This window comes from Acomys minous (genome assembly GCF_964271855.1).
Source record: "Acomys minous genome assembly, chromosome: 4".
In the NCBI taxonomy this organism is placed as follows: Eukaryota; Metazoa; Chordata; class Mammalia; order Rodentia; family Muridae; genus Acomys; species Acomys minous.
In genome coordinates, this window is record NC_140486.1 from 127,141,061 (window position 1) to 127,151,833 (window position 10,773).

The window sequence follows — 10,773 nt, forward strand, 5'->3', positions numbered from 1 at the left end:
TCGAACTCACAGCGATCCGCCTGCCTCTGCCTCCCGAGTGCTGGGATCACAGGCGTGCGCCACCACGCCCAGCTTATCTCACAACTCCTTTTTGCTCAAGAAATTTTTATGTAATTCCAGGTATGAAGGTATAATCATAAGAAAATTTATTTTAAAACAATTTGGAGAACCTGAACAGTGACTCAATGGGTAAAGATGCTTGTCAACAAATCTGATACCCTGACCAATACAGCTGAAGGAGAAAATTGATACTCATAGGTTCCTATGACTTCTGTAAGAGCAGCACTGTGGTGTGTGCATACACATCTACCCTCTCACACACAAATACTTTTTTTTTTTTTTTTTTTTTTTGGTTTTTCAAGGCAGGGTCGCTCTGTGTAGACTTGGTCTCAAACTCACAGAAATCCACCTGCTTCTACCTTCCGAGTGCTGGGATTAAAGGTGTGCACCACAACACCCAGCCTACAAATATACAATTTTAAAGCTTTTTGGTGTGAATATGCAATTTTACCACATATCAAAGAAAAGACAATTTTACATACTAACAAGACAGATGTGCTTATTTTTGCATAAAGAATCAAATCTTGAATAAATATTTGATATTTATTAAACTCATGTCAGCAACTGTATGTGCGGAGGTGTACATGTATGTGCTCATGCAGGTACATATGCACATATGCACACATCTATGTAGAAGTCTGTCACCACAGGTGTCTTCCTCTGTCATTCTCTACCTTGTTTTTTTGTTTGTTTATTTGTTTTTCAAGACAGTGTTTCTCTGTGTAGCCTTGGCTGTTCTGGACTCACTTTGTAGACCAGGCTAGCCTTGAACTCACAGAGATCCACCTGTCTCTGCCTCCCAAGTGCTGGGATTAAAGGTATGCGCCATCATGCCCAGCTCTCTACCTTGTTTTTTTGATATAGAATCTTTGACAGAACCAGTAGCTCATCAATCCACTGGGGCTGGCTAGCCAGTATATTCCAGAAATCCACCTGTCCCATTGCCCCAGCACAGGGTTACAGGCATGCCCAGCTTTCACAAGGAAGCCAAGGATCTGAAGGAAGGTCTTTTTTGTTTGTTTGTTTGTTTGTTTTTCGAGACAGAGTTTCTCTGTGTAGCCTTGGCTGTCCTGGACTCACTTTGTAGACCAGGCTGGCCTCGAACTCACAGTGATCCGCCTGCCTCTGCCTCCCGAGTGCTGGGATTAAAGGCATGCGCCACCACGCCCGGCTTGGAAGGTCTTTATGTTTAAACAGCAAGCATTTCCACATGTGAGCCATCTCCCAAGACGCAAGCACTGCCTTCTAAAACACTGTCATCGTATAAAAGTGTGTGAGGGCTGTGTACATGAGTGCAGGCACACACATGCCACAGCACGCGTGTGGAAGTCAGAGGACCATTTTTGGGACTTGGTTCTCTCCCTCCACAGTGGCTTCCAGAGGTAGAACTCGGGGTGTCAAGGCTTGCATGGTAATCACTGTTACCCAGCCCGCCAGCCCCAATGAAACATTCTAAAACAGTTCAACCCAAAGATGCACTGATCTGATATCCACACGCTGAGGAATGATGGGAAGGAAACATTAACAGTTTTCATTTTCGTAACGAAATCGTTTCTTTAAGAGCAGAAACTGGGCACCAACAGTAAGATCACGACAATTTATAATGTATAGCAGTCAAATCTGCGCGGAGGTATTTCAAGCAGCATTCACTAACATGCGTGTGTGTTCAGAGCCCGGGCTACAGTGAGGTCACAATTCAACATGAGCAAGACCTACCAAACCCACGTGGGGTTCCTTACCCAGTTGGTTCTCAAAGAGCCTTTGTCTGTCACAAGTTCAGAAACCTTGTCCTCCTGCAGATTTTTACAACTCCACAGCCCGTGTTTTAAGAAGCTGTACTTAAAATCACCACTGATGACTCAGAATACCAGGTGCAGATAGTTATGATATTCTCAAAGGTATACTTGACTTGTGGTTATGTGCATGTGTACGTGCAAGTGCCCTCGAGTCCAGAAGTACAGGCAGCTGCCTGATGTGCTGGCTTTGGAACCGGGGCCCTCAACTGCTGGGCTGTTTCTCCCGCTCTTTCATTGCTCTGTTTAGGGGACAGGGGCAGGTGACAACTGCTCACGTTCTAAGACACAGTGATTTATACCCAGCTGGGTGTGAGACCTGTGGACACAGAGGCTATCTGTAGATTCAGCTACAGGCACCTATCACTAGCAGAGTATGGAAGGTCCCTACTGATGAATGATCTCAGGGCAAAAGTTCTGATCCTACCAAAGCAACAGCCTGTAACTGACGAACAAACAACAGCGTATAACTGACAAACAAACAACAGCCTATAACTGACGAACAGATTTTACTTTTAAGCAGTAAAAAATGTATGGTTTTACTCTCAAGAACTAGCTCTCAAGTCCCACTGCTCCTGAGTTAACTTACCCTTGGTTAATGAAGGTAATGCTTCATTGCGTCACGGTATCCACTCTGCCCACAACTCCATATGAGTGCCACCGGCTCTTCTGCTTTAAGAACCTTTTCCGCAAAAGCTTTACATCTAAATAACGGTTTAGTCTTTCAAGATACTCAGTTCAAGGATGTTCTCTCAAACATAAAGCCTCAGGCCCAGCAGCTGCCACATGGTAAGCATTCAGTAAATATGGATTCTGTTCCTCCACATAGTACGTTGGAACTATTTAAGAGTAGAGTATGTGCACATTGGTACAAATACTTTTGCTTATGTGGGCATACAATACCTGTATGGCTCAGATGGGTTTTTTTTGTTTTTTGTTTTCTTGGTTTTTCGAGACAGGGTCTTTCTGTGTTAGCCTTGGCTGTCCTGGACTCCCTTTGTCAACCAGGCTGGCCTCGAACTCACAGTGATCCATCCGCCTATGCCCGAGCGCTGGGATTAAAGGCATGCGCCACCATGCCCAGCTGTATGGCTCGGATGTTAGAGAGCACTGGCCGCTCTTGCAAGCGGACCTGGGTTCAATTCCCAGGACCCACATGGCTGCTTACAGTCATCTGCAACTATATAGATAGTTCCAGAAGATCCAACCCCCACTTCAGGCCTCTGTAGGCACTGCACATCCACAGTGCACAGCACACATGCAGTGAAATACCCATACACATAAGATACAAGTAAACACTGAACCCTTCAAATGATAAGTTTTTCTTACGCACCAGAAACAATCTCCTTTACCAAAGAGAGAGAGAAAGAGAGAGAGAAGCCCGGGGTAGGGCTCAACCTCCTTTAGGATTTGTTGGCTGGGGAAGAAAGACATTTTCTCCAGTGACGTAGCCAGTGCTATGCTGCCCATGCCCTGTAAATAACCTCCATGCAAGTCCCCAGAAGCAGCCCTAATGAAAATCATTGCCTCACAAAAGAAGAGACATGAAAAATGAAGAGGAAGAAACTGTAACGGAGCCCAAGAGGCAGGTGAGAGATCATGAAGAATGTTTGCCAAAACCTAAAGAAGAAAGGCCCAGAAAGACCATTTCATGAGCACACAGCAAAGTGCACACAGCGAAGTCCAGACAGGACACCCTCCCACGGACCCATGAGGGCATATCCTAAGTAGTCAAAGACAGGCAGAGAGTCAGCAAAGACACAACAGGAGACAGACAAATGAGCGCATCAGATCCATGGAGACCAGAGGGAACAAGTATGAAAAAAAACCTGTTTACTGGGCACCGTGACGCACTCCTATGGTCCTAGCACTCAGGAGGCTAACACAGGAGGAGCACACATTTGAAGCCAGTCCGGACAACACAAACTTCTTCTAACAAATAAATAAAACTTTCTAAAGAGATGACAAGAAATACATACACACAGTAACCAAATGCCAGAAACATCTACAAAGCAAGTCCAGGACAGCCAAGGCTACACAGAGAAACCCTGTCTTGAAAAAGCAAATTAAATAAATAAATAACAATTATGCCAGAGACTATTTCTTGAATGTCATAGAATAAGTGGGCAATTCCTTGAAAAGGAGTGACAATTATAAATGTTTATGTATCTAAAGATACAAAAAATAAATTTAAAAACTGCCAAATTTGAAAGGAGGAATATTTCAACAACTGCAGATTCCAATACTTCAATACAAATCCAAAACAACACAACTAACAGTTCAACTGCAGAGAAAAACCAGAACACAGAACACCTCAAAGACCCAGACATCTAACAGACCACTCTCCCAAACCACACCCAACACTCTCTAGGATAGGCTGCAAAACAAGTGTCAATCAACTTTAAAAGAATGTAATCGTGTGAAGTATATTCTCTAACTACAATCAAATAAAATTAGCTGTCAGCAACAGAGAAAACATTGAAAATGAGCCGGGTGTGGTGGTGCACACCTATGATCCCAGCACTCGGGAGACAGAGGCAGGCAGATTGTTGTGAATTCAAGGCCAGCCTGGTCTACAAAAGTGAGCCCAGGACAGTCAGGACTGTTATGCAAATAAACCCCGTCTCCAAACACCAATAAATAAATAAATAAATAAATAGTTGAAAATGTAGGACATTAGCCAGGCACAATAGCACACACCACTCAGGGAAGCAAAGGCAGGTGGATCTCTGAATTCGAGGCCAGCTTGGTCTACAAAGTGAATCCAGGACAACCAAGGCTACACAGAGAAATCCTCTTAGAAGAAAAAAAAATTGACAATGAGAAAACTTAAAAACTATGTAAGAATCAAGCCACACAGTCATGAAGCAAAGAACACACAGGGCTGACATCATACTTGATGAAAGCCTGAAGTTTTCCCCTAAGCTCAGAAACAGGCCCAGAGGCCTGCTCCTGCAACTTCAGTCAACACTGTACTGGAAATTCTTGCCTGGAACTGTGAAAGAAAAAGGCTGAATAAGTAAAAATGATAAAGGAATTAACAACACTCCCTCTACTTGCAGCAGGGCGTGATCTTAAACAGAAAACTGAAGGATGTGTTAGAACCAGTGGAGCAATGAAGGTCAAAAATTTAGGATGGGGACTGAGGATGGCTCAGAGGTTAAGAGCACTGACTGCTCTTCCAGAGGTCCTGAGTTCAATTCCCAGCAACCACATGGTGACTCACAACTATCTACAATGTAATTTAATGTTCTCTTCTATTCTGCAGGTGTACATACAGGCAGAACACTGTGTACATAATAAGTAAATCTTTTTTTTTAATTTAGGAAAACAGAAACAAGTTGTAGATTCCTACACATTAGTAATGGACAGACATTTAACAACGAACATCACCAAAAAATGATGTAAAACACTTTTTTTTTTCTTTTTTGGCTGTCCTGAAGTCACTTTGTAGACCAGGCTGGCCTCGAACTCACAGCAATGGACCTGCCTCTACCTCTCAAGTGCTAGGATTAAAAGTGTGCACCACCACACCCAGCTAACACTTTCATTTGCAATAATATACAAAAGGAGGGCGTGGTGGTGCATGACTTTGATCCCAGCACTCAGGAGGCAGAGGCAGGTGATTCTCTGTGAGTTTGAGGCCAACCTGGTCTACAAAGCAAGTTCCAGGACATCTGGGCTACATAGAGGAACAATGTCTCCAAAAAAAAAAAAACAAAATAATAATAATGATGATGATGATGATGATGATGATAACACTATTCAAAAGAGTAAGCAAAAATAAGTTTAACCATGGTAGTAAATACAAAGCACTGCCGGAAGAAACTATACACAGCTCATGAGAGATATCCTTGTTAATAGAATTTTTTTTTTGGCTTTATGTGGGTTTATCCAGAAATAATTTTATTATAAATCAAGGAGTATTTGAATTTATGAAACCCTGACTACAAGTATTCAAAGCATATTAAGTGTATTTTTGCCTTAAATAATTTTTTATAATTGATTTATGGGAACTTAGCCCCATAAGAAACAGCTTCACAAGCTGGGCATGGTGGCGCACGCCTTTAATCCCAGCACTTGGGAGGCAGAGGGAGGCAGAGGCAGGCCGGTCGCTGTAAGTTTGAAGTCAACCTGGTCTACAAATCGAGTCCAGGACAGCCAAGGCTACACAGAGAGACCCTGTCTTGGAAAAAAAAGAAAGAAAGAAACAGCTTCACAGTCAAGACAGCAATGGTAACTGGACGTGGTGGCGCACGCCTGTAATCCCAGCACTCGGGAGGCAGAGGCAGATGGATCGTTGTGAGTTCGAGGCTAGCCTGGTCTACAAAGTGAGACCAGGACAGCCAAGGCTAACACAGAGAGACCCTGTCTCAAAAAAAAAAAAAAAAAAAGACAGCAATGGTATGCACAGTCACACCTTTGCACAGTCAGTCAGATTCAATGGAATTCCTAATAAAATGCCATGGCCTTCTTTGCAGAAACTGATGCTCACTTTCCTGTGAATTTACAAGGGGCCAATAGTAGCAATAATAACCAAAAATTGAAAGAAAAAACAAAAGGAACAAAACTGAAGAACTCATTTTTCCTGATCTTAAAAAAGTACTACAAAGCTAGAATAATCAACACAGCATGTGTCCTGGAAGATGGCTCAGCAGTTAGGAGCACTGGCTGCTCTTCTGAGAACCCAGGTCCGGTTCCCAGCAGCAGCAAGGCAACTCCAGTTCCAGAGGACCCAATGCCCTCTCTGGCCTCCAAGGGCACCAAGCACATATATGGCGCACAGACATACAAGCAGGCAAAGCACCCACACATAAAATAAAAATATACAGCCGAGCATGGTGGCATAAAATAAAAATACAGGGGCTGGAGAGATGGCTCAGAGGTTAAGAGTATTGTCTGCTCTTCCAAAGGTCCTGAGTTCAATTCCCAGCAACCATATGATGGCTCACAACCATCTACAATGAGATCTGGTGTCCTCTTCTGGCCTGCAGATACACATGCGGGCAGAATACTATATACATAACAAATAAATCTTTAAAAATACACACACACACACACACACACACACACACACACACACAGCCGGGCATGGTGGCACACGCCTTTAATCCCAGCACTCGGGAGGCAGAGGCAGGTGGATCACTGTGAGTTCAAGACCAGCCTGGTCTACAAAGTGAGTCCAGGTCATCCAAAGCTATACAGAGAAACCCTGTCTCAAAAAGACAAAAGAAGAAGAAGAAGAGGAAGAAGAGCAGAAGGAGGAAGAAGAAGAAAGAAGAAGAAGAAGAAGAGCAGCAGCAGCCGCCGCCACTGCCCCTTTGGGATGATGCTCTGGACGTACTCACTTCTTGCCAAGCAATCAACTGCAAATCTAACTGTACAAAATAAAGTTAATATTTGCTTTTTAAATTTTGTATTATTTTAATTATTTAATTTCTAATTATTTTTCATTGTAATTACTTTAATTATGTTGCCTGTGGATACCTGAGGTGCTGGGTTTCTGAGAAGCTGGACCTGATGTGGTTACTAAGTGCAGCAAACCTCTTAGCCAGTGAGCCATGTCTCCAGCCCCAGTGCACACTTTCTAAAATATCACTTCTGTCTTTCTAAATTATGAGGAAGATGGTTCCTGCAAATTCTATTGAGAAGCCACCTTTTGAAAAGACAGCAAAGGCCGGGCGTGGTGGCGCATGCCTTTAATCCCAGTACTTGGGAGGCAGAGGCAGGTGGATCGCTGTGAGTTCAAGGCCAGCCTGGTCTACAAAGTGAGTCCAGAACAGCCAAGGCTACACAGAGAAACCCTGTCTCGGAAAAAAAAAAAAAGCAAATTCAGTTATTTGGGGTTTTTGTTTGTTTGTTTGTTTTGTTTTGTTTTTGAGACCAGGTTCCTTTGTGTAGCTTTTTGGCTGTCCTGAAACTCACTGTGTAGACCAGGTTGGCCTCGAACTCAGAGATCTGCCTTCCTCTGTCTCCAGTGTGTCTGGGATTAAAGGCGTGGGCTACCATCGCCTACCTATTAAATTAACCTACCTCTTATAGATCTATGAGACACTCTGAAAAATGGGAACCACACTGCTGACTCCAGACTCCTATTAATGACAACACCGATGTCGGTAATTACTCATTTCCAGGAAGACACTCAGGATCTTGACGTCAGCAAGGTAATTCCTACAGAGAGTGACGTGACCGTTCTCATTCACGGTCTTGTTTCCTTTATAAGTGCTGTCAACCTGGACTATTCCTTATCATCACTTAAATATCTTGTAAATAACTGCCAAGTGCAGTAGGATGCCACGCAAAGCACCACCACAGCGTTAGCCTATACCCACTCCATTAACGCTGCTGAGGCTGGGCAGTACCCACACTTTAGCACTTCTGTCACAAGCACAGACCTCCAACGAGGGATCTTCCAGAACCGTAGGAAACCCTGGGGGTTACACACGCTGTTTCTCTGGAAGAACGCTTGTAATGATCTCCAAACTTCAGAAGCCTGAGAAGTGGAATATTTTGTCAAACCTGTTTCACAACGACATATTTTAAAAGACGGAAAAGAAAGCTGCCCTCGATTAAGAACATTCCGGCACGAAAACACTTGAAAATAACACTGAGAATGGAGTTCACAACTCCAAACCTGGCCGTCCATGTCCACTAAAACCTGCAACGACAGGGACCACTGCAACCAGAAGCGCCCCGCTGCGCAACGCCTTCTGCGGGCAACAGCAGGAGCTGTTCCCCGATCACACCGGGCGCTGCACGGAGCCAGGTGGGCCAGCCAGGTGCGACTCCCGCACCGGAAGGCTGAGTGAGGCGGGTCTCCCGGCGAGCTCGGCCAGGTGTGGCTCGAGGAGAAGCCCCGCGGCCTGGAAGCTCCCAGGAACCAGCTCCGTTCCCAACTCGCCCCTGGCTCCAGCAGCAGCACCGGACATACACGGGTGACCCAAGGAGGCCCGTCCCGCCGGCAGCGTGACCCACCCCAAAGGAGCAAGGTGGTGGGGGACGAAGCCTTCCCTGAGAACACCCGGCGCGGCTGCCACGCCCCCCACCCACCCCCAACTCCGATGCCCAGCCGGGGATCCCGTGCCCAGCACGCTGCATGACAGGCGCGAGGCCGGGCGCGAGGCGGCTCCCACGGGCACCGCGCCGCAGCGCCGCGGCCCCCCGCGAGCGACCGTTCCCTGCCACTGACCGGTGCCTGCCGCCGAGCGACCGTCCGCTCCGCTGCAGCAGCCGCCGCCGCCGCCGCCTCCTCCTCCTCGCTCTCACGCCGCCGCCACGACCGCCGCCTCCAGCGCTGCCCCCCCGGCGGGCCGCGGGAGCCCCATTCCCACCCCGCCCAGCCTCCGCCTGTTTACAATGATTGGGACAGAACAGGACGAGCCGGCCCAGCGCGCACGCGCACGCCCTCCTCCCGCGGCAGCCGGCTTCCCGGGTCCTCGGATTCTAGGCTCTGATGGCAAGGGCTGTCCTGGGCAAACGCCCCCGTGCCCTCGCGCGGGGCACGCCGGGAGTTGTAGTGCTAGTAACCCCTGCACCCCACAACTGGAAGGACCTTGTCTAGGATATAAACCACAACACCCAGAAAGCATCGCGCCGCCCCCCCACCCCCGGGCTGGAACTCGCTGGGGAGCCGGGGAACCCGCGAGAGGACGCGCCAAGCGCTAAGGCTCTGCAGGCGCCTGCGCAGTGTCCCGGGGACCGAGTAACACACACACACACACACACACACACACACACACACACACGTACCTGAGTGAACCCCAGTGGAAACAGTTAGGGAACCATACAGAGCCGTGGAGGAAAGAAAGCGCTTTCCGCCCCAAGCTCTGGCTTGGTGTCCGCAGCTACCAAAAGTGACACTTTTTCCTCGCCCCCCACCCCAGCGTCTGCGTACTTGATTGGTTCCAACCAGTTAAACCGGCCTGGGCTGCCCGCCCACCCCGCCTCTGGGCGGAGCACCTTACTGGCCTTCTGTGGGTGGGGAATCTTCGTCTAAAGAATTCTTGCCTTGGGGGTTGGAGAAAGGATGCTCTGGGGCCTGCGCCCCGCGGTCCTTTGGACCCCCCGAGAGTGATGGTTCGCGGCGGCGGCGGAACCGCTGTCTCCCACCGGCTTGCCCCAGCACTTAGCAATCAACGCCCGAGTTAGAGCCGCACCGCGTCACGTTCAGCTCACAAACAGAAACAGCTGAACGTGCCCACGGAGGCTGGAAAGAGTGTTCGCCGGTGCTTGTCGAACCGTGAAAAGCAGCCGTCTTTTGAAGTATCCTGGTTTTACAATGTCGACAGTCAGAAGGGAGATGGGACTCCTAGCGAGGGATTCTAAGCGATCACTTGCGTTCCCAAGAGCCACATTCTAGAACTTGGTTGCCTATTTACATCCATCGCTGTGATCCGTCGTGTACTATGCTCTCAAGCCATCTTTTCCTCAAATAGGACAAGTCGATCCCTGTACAAAAGAGTCCCCCTCAGTGGAACACTGAGTCCTAGAGGAACCTTCCCTGAGCCCTTGTAGCAATAAAACAGCCTCCACGGGAGATGACCTCGTGTGAACGCAAATTGTGCTGATTTGGCCAAGGAACGCAGAATAGTGGGGTGGGGAGAAGAGGCCGTTTTTACTGAGTAATTGCGGGTGGTCATATTTACTGTAACATCACGTGGCCTGTCCGCTGTGTGGAAGTGAAGGAGGCCGAAAGCAGAGAGATGGAGAACACAGAAAAATCAAGAGCTGTCAGCGGGAAGCCTCCCTGAGCCATAATCTATGCAGATCCTTAAGTGCTATGTTTTGTGAGCCTAAGTGAATGAGCTGGTGCCTGATAACCTATGCGCACTTTTTATTACTCACTTTTGTTAATGGAAGTACAAATATAAACATATTTATTGGCTGTATCTCAGCACTTTTCTTCTCCCACTTGAGTGGC

At 47.3% G+C, this 10,773-nt stretch overlaps 1 protein-coding gene across 6 annotated transcripts in view; it reads right to left on the reverse strand.

The window, feature by feature from the left end:
- Positions 1–10,278, reverse strand: part of RALBP1 (ralA binding protein 1) — a 36,871-nt gene extending 26,593 nt beyond the window's left edge. Inside the window, exon 1 of one of the 6 annotated variants that reach the window (XM_084778167.1) lies at positions 9,822–10,278. The gene's annotated coding sequence lies outside the window, so the exon portion shown is untranslated. Of the gene's footprint in view, positions 1–9,042; positions 9,270–9,602; positions 9,754–9,821 lie in introns of those variants that run through there. The other 5 variants (XM_084778166.1, XM_084778169.1, XM_084778168.1 and 2 more) reach the window with 5 other exon arrangements.
- Positions 10,279–10,773: the final 495 nt, after the last annotated feature.